The sequence below is a fragment of the Solanum pennellii genome, chromosome 7 (genome assembly GCF_001406875.1).
Source record: "Solanum pennellii chromosome 7, SPENNV200".
NCBI classification, from domain to species: domain Eukaryota; kingdom Viridiplantae; phylum Streptophyta; class Magnoliopsida; order Solanales; family Solanaceae; genus Solanum; species Solanum pennellii.
In genome coordinates this window covers 58,962,250-58,976,517 of record NC_028643.1, presented here as the reverse complement: position 1 = coordinate 58,976,517, position 14,268 = coordinate 58,962,250, and the positions used below count along the sequence as shown (strand labels likewise).

Below are 14,268 nucleotides of genomic sequence, written 5' to 3'. Positions count from 1 at the left end.
TCAGTTATAGAGTCTCATTTATTTTATAATTTCATATGTTCAAGTGTTGAGACTTAAGTGTCATTTTGACCAAGACAGTTATCTAAGTTATTTGATGAGAATGCTTTTAATCTTTATCCGAGATGAGTATAGTCTTCTGTTTGGTTAAGTAAGCCAGGACAAGGGTTCGCTCAAGGCAAACAATGGTCGTTGGGTGCCGCCGTTGTCCAGGGTGTAGGCTCCAAGCATGAAAGAGTGTCACTGAAGGATGATGCTTTCTTCATCCCTTATGATCATTACTCTATGTTTTTCTCAAATCAAAAGGCTTTGTTTCGAATAAAAAATTTGTATGAAATTTTATTTTTTTTCAATTCAATTATACTTTATTAAATACAGTGTATATGTACGATGATAATTAAGATAAAGTGTATGTAGCTTCAACGGCATGTGTGTATATTAACCTAACTATGTTTCTTTTATGACTTCTAGAATTTCATTTGTTTTCAACTTTAGACTTTTTAGTATGGAGGGAAGATCCTGCTTTTTGCGCGCATGATTTGTCAATTTGAATAATTAGTTGATCTTGCTTTTTGTATTTTATTCAATAGTATATGCTCAATATACTTGAAACTTGAAAGAAAAAGAAAGAAGATGCTAAGAGGAATAAGAAATCTTCTGTAGAGGACGAAAGAGACTACCAAGAAACTACTACACAGAACAGGCGAAAGCAAAAAAATATTTATGGTACGTAATTAATTCATTCACCATCTTACACTTGACTTATGTTGATAATCGTTTTTCTTATTCACTATAATAAATTAAAAGAGAATTAATGTCTTTTTAAATTTTTATCTTATTATTAAATAACATTTAAAGAATTAATTAGATTATTAGCAGTCAAAAGAATTAGTTTCAATGTATCATCAATAACTTTTTTTCAGTACAATAAAATTTTAATTAATATTGTTTCAAGGGAACAATGGAAGCAATTCACAAGTTTCCATGAAAGAGCGGAACGATGCAGACTATGAACAATAGTTTATTCAAGAAGTTATGAATGACTTATACTATTGATTATCTTTCATTTGGTTATTTATGATTTTCGGTTGAGTATGAGAGCCTTGGTGAAGATAACCCATTGGATAATTATAGTGCTACCTTAATAGACAATAACATTGACAACACGTGTTTGTATCCCCTCCTTCAATCTAGAGAGGTAATTGTTCAAAACATATGTTTATTTAAAAATATATTATTGAGCATGTTTATTAATTATATCTCAGAATATACTTTTCTATATCGAATCATTTATTAATATACAATATGGATTTGCAGGAGTTAGAAAGTGAAAAATTCAATGAACGCAGCGAAAACAACATAAGATGGGATCAAGAGTATTCTTTTAAGAAGGAATGCAACAACAAGAAGAAAATATGGATGGCATTTAAGGAATTTTACACCTTACAAATTAAATTTATGTCAATTAGTTGAATTTTTTTCATAGAAAGTAGAGAATTATTCTAAACTTAAATCAATGAGCACATGGCAATTTAAACTCTTGCCCTGAATGGCACAAAATACATTGCAAGCCTAAAATACACTCATAGATTGAAGCTTCAGTCCCACTTTTTGTACTTCTAATTTTTTTCACATATAGCATGCAATCTCACATATATTTTCAGGTGAGTCAGATCTCAACAAAATGCATGTGAAGATGGTAGTATCCCAGATAATTCTGATCATATTATCAACTATGGCTTGTGACTTTTGGCAAAATATGAACATAGTGTAATGTATTAATCACACAAGGATTACCGAGAAGTACAAAATTTTGTTCCATCGATAACCTTTATCTTATGTGTATCTTCTTCCGTAACATCATGTATTTATAACAAATTTCTAGTAATATTCAACAATAATTTTTTTTATTTTAAAAATTATTTATTTGAAAAAATAAAATAAATTATTGAACTTGTTTTGTTATCTCATGAAATTTCCTTCCATTCCACAGTGTACTTCCAGGCTCTCACAAATAGAAGATGAATATAATTGGAATCGTCCAACTAATAAAGACCCAAATATGAGTCATTTCGCAAATGAAGATTCAAGTATCAAAAGAAAAGAAAAGAAAAGAATGTTGGTTGTAATAGAAAAGGAAGAAACAAAAATGGATAAAATGATGTTGATACTTCTTCCCCGTAGGTTCAAGATTGCATTTTAATCATTTATTTTAGTCCTATATCTAAGATTAGGTTGTCTTTTAATCACTTTTTTGAATGTTGAATTTTATTATGTCATGTAAAACTTTAAACTTAAATCACGTTTATGAACTTTGTCAATTACTTCTCCAATTCTTATTTTTTAGCTATCCTTTATTAAGGTTTATTTTCAAATTTCATCAACAAGAACGGTGTGAACTCTCTCGAGTAACAAAAGATTAAATTCGATATCAAGGGTATTTAGAAAACAATATATCTACCTCTACGAGATAGAGATAAGGTTTGCATACAATCTATCCTCCGATCCCTAGATACCACATGGTGGATTTCACTAGGTATGTTATTGTTGTTGTTGATAGCATCAAAAATAAATAAAGGTAAGTATTCTCAACATCAATATGCTTGTTCATAACAAATTTATGCATTCATAGAGTCTTATAAATAGCTCACACAGCATGTAATAGATCTTTTTCCCTACAATTACACATAATGATCTTCACAATAACTAAATCAGCAATGTACGACAAGAAGACACCTGCGATGAGTCCTTATAAAAAACCTCACTACAATAAATAAATGACAAAGTGGCAACAATATAATTTGCCGATATATTTTATTAAATGGAAAAACTTAATAAATATGAGTATTTATAAACAATACTCTATATAAATATCATTAAAGGTTTTAGTGACATTAGATGCAATGACATTAACTCAATTACCGCTAAATGTCTATTTTTGTAGTGCTTGTGATTGCAGTGTCATTGTCACAACCTATATATGACTTATGAAGACGTGAATCCATCGTGGAAAAAAACTATAGAAAGATGACAAGATTACAACAGGAAAAAAATACATACTGAATGTCCGGATAAAACAAAATTATATGTTTCATGCTACAGGATTACAAGATTATATGTTTCAGTGTACTACGAGTATATCCAAAACAAGTACTTCTCATTCACAACATAGTTCACACTTTTAAATTTTTTTTCTCACAAATTATTTTGCCATGCCATCTATGAAAAATCTATCACTCTCTCTTCAATAATTGAGCGTTTTCTAATGTTTATTGATGTTATCGATTGGTTTTGTCAAATTCATAATTCCAAACTAGCATCTTTGAATTAATCTTGCAAACCAAATGAACACTTGTATATTTCTTCCATTCTAAAATAATACTATTAAAAATGACTCGGTAGAGAGTTGAATATTAAGAGTGTGATTGTTTTCCTATGTAATGTTTCTTCGTATGAAAGAAAAAGAATTAACAAGATCACAAATTTAGATATAGAATAGCCTGAATAAAAAAGAATGGACATGCCCGAGATTTTAAATATAGTCTTGTCGCGATTATTTTCTGCAACAAGCGGGATGATGTTTATTGTACCACCACAGGCCGAGTCGGAGGGTAATGTTCAGGAAGACAAAGAAAGACGATATGAAAAAGTAGTCGAAAATATTATGAAGACAGCTCAAATGCATTTTGTTGTGGCAACTCTATTAATGACAATAACCTTCATAGCTGGTTTCACACTTCCAGGAGGTTTTGAAAACAATACTAATAGCCCCAATAAAGTGATGGTATTTTTATTAAGGAGAACAGCATGTTGTGTATTTGTTGTTTCGGATGCCATTGCTTTTAATGCTCCTCTTGTGCTATATTTGCCTAATTTGTATTGTGAGGCAACTTGCAAGTCTAAATACAAATTGAAGTCTACAAGTTTTTCTCAACTCTAAGCTAAGAAGATGGAATTTTCTCTCTAGGATTGTTGTACACAAGATAGATACAACATGGATAGATGAAAAATGACAACTAGTGATCGTATAAAGGGGTTTTCTGATGAATTTGGTGAAATTCTCAATCTTCCTAGCTACCACGAAATTTATCCTTCAAGGTCACGACAACTAACTTACACGGTTGCGATGAGTAGTGTCACTTGGTCATGCGGTCATGACTTCTGACCACGTGATCAAATGATCTTAATTTCCTTGGCAACGCAATCACAACTTCTTAACTATATTTTCAATGAACTAAAGAAAGCCAAAATTAACTACAAAATATAAGTGGAAGTCCACCACCTTATACCAACAACCCCAAATTACAAACTTTTCTTCTTCTCAAGTAAACAAAATAAAAAACACAAAAGTCTCTCATTTATGCACACACCATAAATCAATTTCACCTTTTTCAATCAAGTTTAAAGAAAAAGGCTTTGGTTGAAACTAATAAATAGTCCACATGCAAATATTTTACATAATAACTATCCTCATTCTCATTGCACGGTTCAAAGAACCAAAAATCATTAAGTGACAACAACTAAAACTCAAGAAGTGACCCAATTCGTTAGTTCTTTTTTGTGCTCAATTTACTTAATTAGATTTTTCAAAAGCACCACTTATTAACTTGCATGCCCTCAAAAGGAAAGAAATGTCCCAACACACTCACAAAGTATTTACAAGACAAGGGACAAAGATGCAATTCTCACAGTCACAACAAAACATCTCATGAACACAAATACCACACAATATGCTTGTCCATATATTTAATCAACATTGACTCAACTTCATTCGATAAGGGATATAACTCTACCTTGCTACGCTAGTAATGTAGGCTTGAAAAATCATACGATGTCATATACCCACAAGTGACTACACCCTCATTCAACACTACATAACGACTCACCATTCACCAACTTTTCCACTCCTCTTAAGTTTTAAACTAACTGAACATTTCACAATATTTTCTCCCATTTATTTATTATTTTTACTCAAGAGGCCCCACATGCAACCATTTTGAACCTTTTGCAGACTCATGTCTCTTTTTTCACTTTATTTTTCAAAACTTTTCCTTATTATAAACATTTTCCTCCATTTTCAATTTTTTTATTTAGACTGGTCTGGTAAGAATCAAATCTATGAATTTTCCATAACACCCCCAACTTAAGTTTATGCGTTATCTTTCACAATTCTCAAGTTTAAGGAAGGGAAGATTCAAATGAGGGGTTTTATTTTTCAAAAAGGAGAAGGCTTGTAATTGTTTGAATTAATGCATCAACGTTTAGTCTTCTAAAATTGTCTCTTAGTTTTTCAAGAAGTCTCTTTAGAATTTCGTAATACATGTATCGAGTAAATTGTGATACATGCATTTAGTTATTTGTGCAAGAATTTTTGTTTTCTATTTTGAGTAGTATAAATAGTGATGCAGTCGATGATTGTAATCATCTCAAGTGGCCTTATGTAGCCTATAATAAACTTGAGCATTCTCTAAGGATATTATTTTCCTTCTCTATTTTCTACAAATTGGTATCAAGAAAAGGTCTTCGTTCTTAATCTAGGGTTACGTGAAGAAAAAAATATGGCATCCAAAACAAATGAAGGTGGTGATTCTTCAGTTATTCTTACTCAATTTTTTTATGGAACTAATTTTGAATACTGGAAGATAAGAATGAGAACAAATTTGAAAGCTGAAGGTTTGTGGACTATTGTTGCAAATGGATTTGAAGACCCAGAAAACGATGGTGATCTTACAGCAGCAGAGATGAAAAATCTTGCGGCTAAGTATCGTCAAGATGCAAAAGCCTTGAGCAAAATCCAAATGGGAGTCTCAAGAACATATTTTGCAAAAATTGCTACTTGTGAGACTGCAAAGGAAGCTTGGAATTTTCTAGAAACTGAGGTGTATGGTGACGAAAAAGTACGAATTATAAATCTTCAAACTCTTAGAAGAGAGTTTCAAAATTTAAAGATGATAGAATCTGAAAAAATGACGAATATTGCACAAGAGTCATGAATATTGTTAGTGATATGAGAAATCATAGTGATACAATTTTTGACCAACAAGTTTTGGAAAAGATTCTAATTAGTTTCATAGAAAACTATTAGTATATCTGTGCTATCACTGAGGAGACAAAATATCTATCTAAGTTTTCCATCAAAGAGCTAGTTGATCATTTCTTGCACACGAGAAGCAAAGATTTTTTCGTGAAGATCAACCCAAAGAGACAACTTTCAAGTTTAAACAAATGAGAATTCTCAAAATTTCTCAAAAAATCATTAGAATAAGAATTACAAGCCAAAAAATAAGCAAGATCATGATGGTTCTTCCAAGAAGGTTGAAGAAAAAGGTGATAAAAACTTTAGTCTTTTTTGTAAAGTTTGCAAAAAGACTAATCACAATGTAGAAAAATGTTGGCACAAAGGCAAGCCCCAATCTAACTTTTCTAAAAAGTTTGACCACGTTGAAAAGGATTATAGGCACAAGAAATGGGAGAAATCAATTTTTTGTGAAAAACGAGAGGAAGAAAGGGAAGAAAACCTTTTCTTTGCTTCTAAATCTGATTGTTAAACAAAAAGTAATAAATGGTATGTTGATAGTGGTTGTAGTAATCACATGACTGGAGATGAAAAGGGTTTCCTCTCAATTAATCATAGCATCATTACTAAAGTGAAGATGGGGAATGGAGACTTAGTTGATGCGAAAGGTGAAGGTACTAACATGAAAGGAAGCGGTAAGCAAATTCATGATATTCTTTATGTTCCATACTTGGAAGAAAATTTTCTTAGTGTTGGTCAACTCATGGAAAATGGTCTCTTGTGTTTAGAGATAATTATTACAGGATTTATGATAAAATTGAGTCAAACCAAGTCATTGCTGAAGTAAAAATGATAAAAAGAAACTTCTTTTTGCAATATCATTACAATGCATTAAAAAATGAAATTTTGGATGATTCATGGCTTTGTCACGAAAGATTTTGTCACTTGAATTTTCATGGTTTAAAGCTTCTTAAACAAAAGGACATCGTGCAAGGCCTTCCAAAGATACATACTGAGGTGGATACATGCGAAAGTTCTATAATGGGAAAGCAACACAGGAAGTCTTTTCAAAAAGGTGTGTCTTGGAGAGCAAGTGTACTTTTGGAATTAATTCATACCAACATTTGTGGACCAATGAAGACTCCATCTCTTGGAACTAAAAGATATTTTCTAATCTTTATTGATGATTTCTCAAGAATGACTTGGATTTATTTCTTCACAGAAAAGTCAGAAGCATTTGCTACATTCAAGAAATTTAAAGCCCTTGTTGAGAAGCAAAAAGGTTGGAGCATCAAAATGATTCGCAGTGATTGAGGCGGTGGTACACAAGTCAATAATTTGAAGAATATTTCAAAAATGAAGGCATTCAGAAGCAACTTACAGCAGGGTATACTCCTCAACAAAAAGGTGTATCTGAAAGGAGAAATAGATCAATTGTTGAAATGGTCAGAACTATGATGAATGAGAAACGGCTGCCAACATATTTGTTATGCTCATGTACCTACTGAGAAAAGAACAAAATTGGATGAAAAAATTAAAAAATGTGTCTTTCTCTGTTATAATGATGTGACAAAAGGATATAGGCTTCTCGATGTCAAAACTAACAAACTTGTTGTTAGTAGAGATGTCATTTTTGATGAAAAAATAGCATGGAATTGGGAGGATAAAAATATAGAGGATACTGCTATTATATCTTCAAATCAAGAAGATGATCATAAAGATGAAGATGTCTCTCAGTGGGGAGAAATCCCAGATTCAAATGATGAAGAACCTCCTCCAAGAGGAACAAAAACCTTAAGTGACATTTATCAAAGATGTAAATTTGACACAGTTGAGCTAGAAAATTATGAAGTAGCAATAAAGCTTGATGTTTGGAAGAAATCCATGGAAGAAAAAATTGGAATGATTGAAAAAAATAATATTTGGGAGCTTGTGGCTATTCCTAGAGAAAGAGAAGTTGTAAGTCTAAAATGGATTTACAAAATCAAACTTAATCAGGATGGAGATATTCAAAAGCACAAAGCAAGGTTGGTTGCTAGAAGCTTAACACAAAAACCAGGTATTGATATTTATGGAACTTTCTCTCCAGTTGCTCGTCTTGAGACAATTAGAACTGTAATTGATGTTGTTTCTCAAAAGAGATGGAAGATATTTCAACTTGATGTTAAATCAACATTTTTGAATGGAAAACTTGTTGAAGAGATTTATGTTGAGCAACCTCAAGGATTTTTTGTTCAAGGGGGAGAAGAAAAGTTGTACAGGCTGAAAAAAGCTCTTTACGGGCTGAAGAAAGCTCCAAGAGCCAGGTACAATGAAATTGATACATACTTTCTGAAAAATAATTTTCAGAGAAGCAAAAGTGAAGCATATGCATCAAGAGTTGGCCTAGGTTTTGTGTTGATGCAGCGAGGTAAGGTGATAGCTTATGCCTCTAGATAACTTAAGTTTCATGAGAAGAACTATCCAACTCATGACCTCGAGCTTGCAGCTGTGGTGTTTGCACTCAAGATCTGGAGACACTATTTGTATGGTGTTCACGTAGATGTGTTCACTGACCATAAGAGCCTTTAGTATGTGTTCACCTAGAAAGAGTTGAATCTTAACCAAAGGATATGGCTAGAGTTCCTTAAGGATTATTATATGAGTGTGCATCATCATCCAGGTAAGGCTAACGTAGTAGCACATGCTCTTAGTAGATTATTTATGGGTAGTGTAGCCCATGTTGAGGATGAAAGGAAGGATCTAGTGAAGGATGTTCACAGGCTTGCTCGCTTGGGAGTTCGCCTTATGAGAATATCTGACAATGGTGTAATAGTTCAGAATAGGGCAGAATCGTCTTTGGTAGTGGAGGTTAAGAAAAAGCAAGACAGTAATCTAATGTTGCTTGAACTTAAGGGTGCAGTCCATTATCAGAGAGTGGAGGTTTTCTCCCAAGGGGGAGATGGTGTACTTCGCTGCCAGGGTAGATTGTGTGTTCCTGATGTGGGCAAGTTAAGACATCATATTCTTGCAGAAGCCCATAACTCTAGGTATTCAATTCATCCAGGTTCCACTAAGATGTACCGGGATCTGCAGGAAGTCTATTGGTGGAATAGTATGAAGAGGGATATAGCAGACTTTGTGAGTAAGTGCCCCAATTGCCAGCAAGTCAAGGTAGAACATCAGAAACTAGGGGGTATGACTCAAGAGATCGATATTCCTACTTGGAAGTGGAATGTGATCAATATGGACTTCATCACAGGATTACTGCGTACTCGCAGACAACATGACTTCATTTGGGTGATAGTTTATAGGATGACTAAGTCTTCTCACTTCTTGGCGGTGAAGACTACGTATTCGGCAGAAGACTATGCAAGGCTTTACATTAATAAGATTGTGAGGTTGCATGGGGTTCCTTTGTCTATCAGATTCCTTTGTCTATCATCTCAAATAGAGGTCCTCAGTTTACCTCTCATTTCTGGAAGTCATTTCAGAAAGGTCTTGGTACTCAATTTAACCTTAGTATAACATTTCATCCACAGACGGACCATTCAGACCTTAGAGGATATGTTAAGAGCTTGTGTGATCGATTTCAAGGGTAGTTAGGATGATCACCTTTCTCTTATTGAGTTTGCCTATAAAAATAGCTACCATTCCAGCATTCAGATGGCCCCTTATGAGGCATTATATGGGCGTAGATTTAGACCTCATGTTGGTTGGTTTGAACTAGGTGAAGCAGCTTTGATAGGGACAGATTCAATCCTTTATGCTATAGAGAATGTGCAACTCATTAGAGATAGACGTAAGACAGCCGAAAGTCGTCAGAAATCTTATGCAGAAGTAAAGAGATGGGAACTACAGTTCCAAGCGGATGAATGTCTTTTTCTTAAGGTCTCACCTACGAAAGGAGTGATGAGATTTTGGAAAGAAAGGGAAGCTCAATCCTAGATATGTAGGCCCTTACTAGATCTTGAAAAGGGTTGGCAAGGTGACATATGAGTTAGAGTTTCAAGCAGAATTAGCAGTAGTGCATCCGGTCTTCCACATCTCACTCTCGAAGAAGTTTGTGGGTGATCTAACCTCTGTAGTGCCATTAGAGAGTGTCGCGGTGAAAGATGGTCTTTCTTATGAGGATGTACTAGTCGAGATTCTTGACCGTCTGGTCAGAAGGTTGAGAAACAAACAAGTCGCTTCAGTCAAGGTTTTGTGGAGGAGTCAGTCCGTAGAGGGAGCTTCTTGGGAAGCATAAGCAGCCATAAAAGCCAAGTATCCTCACCTCCTTCCTTCCGATTCCACTCCAGCTTGAGGTAATAGTTCCGCCTTAGTTTTCCAGTCATTCATGCGTAAATTCAGTTTTAGAATCATGTTCCCTCAGTTTGTACTTGCATTTTCAGCGTAATTGCATGTACTTGGAACTCAATTCAGTCAGAAACTCAGTTCTTAGTGTTTAGTAGTAAGGTTTGCAGCTCTCTCCCTCTATATCATCTAGTTTAGTCTTGATTAAATGATGAATGTTCCTAAGGGGGAGATAATGTAACACCCCGTAGCTAAAATAGACCAAAAATCAGTTTTACAGAGAAATTTGTAGGTGCAACAAACGGTGGCATCGACAGTCCGTTTGGCACAACTGGTTATGCAGTTAGAAAACCCAAAAACTCAGCTTGAAAAAAAATTGGCTAAGTCTTGATCGACGGACGTAGGTCTGACCGTAGGTGGAAAAATTTGCAGACAGTTAAGGGGAAATGAAGTTGGGTCAACCTCAAATTGTTATAACACATGGAAAAAAATGAATTAGGTGTCCCATGATCCACGCGCAGATATATAATTGAATTAGCTTTCCATAGCCACCGACCATGCTAAAATCAGACATCCGAGTAAAAAGTTATGCCTATTTTGGTAAAGGCCTGTCGAACAGGCCTTGACGACGGATCCAACGACGAGGCGTCGGGCAGACGACGAACCGTCCTTCCTAGCCATCGTATGGTCCGACAACAACTTTTCCAAGGGTCTTTTTGACCTTTTTTCATCCGTTTAAACCCTAAGTTACGTCGTTTTGACCTTAAATCACCATATTTTAGTAAGTTTAAGCCTAAAAACATAATTAAAACATATCTAAGTCAAATCATGAAATCAAAAGTTAGAAAACGAGAAGCAAGAATGGAGAAAAAGCTCAAGAACCCTAATTCAAGAACGCCACAAGATCCAGCAGTTCCAGCCCCGAAACTTACGTATTTTTCCGTCGATTTCATCACCAGGTATGTGGAGTTTCACTAGTGGGTTCCTTTCACCCATTGGGTCCCATGTTCAGTCAAATTTTTGATTCTCATATCAGGATTAGATCTAGGGTTTCTAGAACTTCAACAAAACTTTATGAATTTATTAGTTTTATGTTCCAAATCAGATTATCATGTTATTATTCAGTTTATTTCATGAATTTCAGAACTCTAGCTTTGTATTTCTTTAGTTCTGGAATTACACATGGTAGGTCAGATATTTCAGATACTTCAGATATACATGCCTCAGTTATAAATTCATAATTACCAAATTAATTGTTGCATTCTCAGTTTGCATGTTCAGTTTTGAGATATCTAGTATTTACAGAAACTCATACATAATCAGTAATTTTACAGAATTCATTAGGAGTACTTTAATACCGAGTTGGACTAGGGTTTAGTATACCCAATAGTCCCAGAACTACTAGCCAAGTAGGTTGTAAGTCCCCTCTATGGGCAATAAGTTTAGTGATCATGCCAGCATGCCTTTATATCTCAGGCAGGGTATATTGGGTCCTCTCAATGGGGCGTATACATCGGACTGCACATTTAGCTCATCTGGTTTTATTATCGGTTATTAGTAGCTCCCAAAATTCAGTCACTCACCGCATTGACCATATATCAATATATTCAATATTCAGTTTAAGAATGTTATAAATTGGTTATTGCATCCAGTAACCTCATAATTTTGTTTATCATGTCATATTATAATATTGCATTTATGGTTGTTCAGCTATGTTTTATTTAAGCTTTACTCTATCCTACATGCTCACTACCTTTCAACTATTGATGCATACGTGCGCTACATCTTCTTGTGATGTAGATTCAGGTTCTCAGCATCCAGATCACACATAGATCGATTTTCGATCTCTAGTTAAGTAGAATCAGTGGTGAGTCCTCATTCTCTGAGGACAACAGTCATGAGTATCATTTCAGTCTTTAGACATTTAGTTTCAGTTTTTGCTAGATTTAGCTGGGGATTGTCCCAGTATTTCTAGTCAAGTTTAGAGGCTTATTTCAAACATAGTTAGATTCAGCTTAGTATAGAGTTAATATTTCCTTTGTATTAAACTTATTGTTTTCAAACATCTCAGTTATAGAATATAGGTAATACCCATCTTTTAAGATTTAATCACTATTTACCACGCATTAGTTTATTTTCTTTAGTATGCTCATGATCATGCCAACAGGGTTAGCTTGGGATCACTTGTGGTTCTAGGTTTCGTGTCTACATCTCGGGGGAAGCTCTAGGCGTGACATGAAGTTTGCTATATCTTACTTCAAAAAGGCAAGATATTATGTTTGTTGCTAGTTCATTATCCAGATTCATGCAAGAACCAAGCCAAGTGCATTTCGGAGCTGCAAAGCGTGTTCTACAGTAGTTGCAAGCAACAATGGATTATGGGATAATGTACAAATTTGGTGGAGATTTGAACTTAATTGTTTATTCTGATCGTGATTGGGCTGGAAGTATAGATGACATGAAGAGTACTTCTGGTTATGCTTTCTTATTTGGATCAGTATTTGTTCTTGGTTATCAAAAAAGCAAAGTGTTGTTGCTCAATCCACTGCCGAAGCATAATATGTTTCAGAATCCAAGGCTACTTCTCAAGCTATTTGGCTTAGGAGAATATTTGAAGACATTTGTGAAAAACCAAAAAAAAATTGGTTTGTATTGTCATAACAAATCAGCAATTGCAATTGCCAAGTATCCAGTAAGCCATGAAAGATCAAAGCATATTTTCATCAAGTATCATTTTATTCGAGAAGCAGAAGAGAAAGGAGAAATTCAGTTGCGTTATTGTCAGACAGGAGAACAACTTGCTGACATCTTCACCAAAGTACTTCCTAGAGAAAAATTTTGCTATCTTCGAGAACGCATTGGAAAATGCATTAAGGGAGAGTGTTGGAATAAATTCATCAATATTTAGTCTTCCCAAATTGTCTCGTAGTTTTTCAAGAAGTCTCTTTAGAATTTCGTAATACATGTATCTAGTAAATTGTGATACATGTATTTAGTTATTTGTGCAAGACTTTTTGTTTTCTATTTTGAGTAGTATAAATAGTGATGTAGTTGATGATTGTAATCATCTCAAGTGGCCTTAAGTAGCCTATAATAAACTTGAGCATTCTCTTAAGATATTATTTTCCTTCCATATTTCCTACAGTCATGTGGTTGTCAATAAAAATAATTAGGCTCAAGGGGACAACTGAGGATATATTTATTGCAGAGATGGTATTTTTAGGCCTAGTGGATTTCAAGAACATCAAATAAATCCTAAGATCATTTCCCTGACCAAAACTAATCAAAACCAACAGTTCAACATCAATTGGGCAAGTTCTCGGAGATGAAAATGAATCACAGTGCATTACACAACCATTCACCACACATGGTATGCAAATCAATTAAGATAGCTCAAAATCTTATTTCCTTTCAAATACAAGTGGCATCAAACATTTAAGTCAATAGCGAATCAAAACTCTCAAAAAGAGATGTAAGATTTGTCACAAAATCATTTACAATATGCTTAATTTTAAAAATAGAGGGGTATCTTCAACACTTTTCACATGAAAGACTATGTTCTTAGTAGAAACCAAGCCACAACCTCTCAAAGGAACATAATTTTTCCCAACCAATCCATTATCGGCAAAACTCATGCATCTATTCGGGGTCGGCTACTCAGACTACACCACATCCACAACCAATCAAACACTTACAAACAATCATTGATTTTTCCCTTAAAACCCGTCACTTTATCCATCACCGGGCAATGTCAATCCATATTTTATTATCAAAATAAAAACAAAGAATAACAAGAAGAAACAAAATAAAACAAACCAACCCAACATAATATATTTAAAATCCCAATAGGGCACATCATCCACAAATCAAAATAAAAAAATCTTAAAGAGGGCACATCATCAACAAATAAAAAAAATAAAAGTCCACCAAGGGAACGATCAGATACAGAAAAACAATCTAAAATAAGTTGGACAAGGGAG

General features: G+C 34.2%; 1 pseudogene; it reads left to right on the top strand.

Moving 5' to 3' along the window:
* The first annotated feature begins 590 nt into the window (after positions 1-590).
* LOC107025111 lies at positions 591-12,647 on the top strand (annotated as a pseudogene).
* Positions 12,648-14,268: the final 1,621 nt, after the last annotated feature.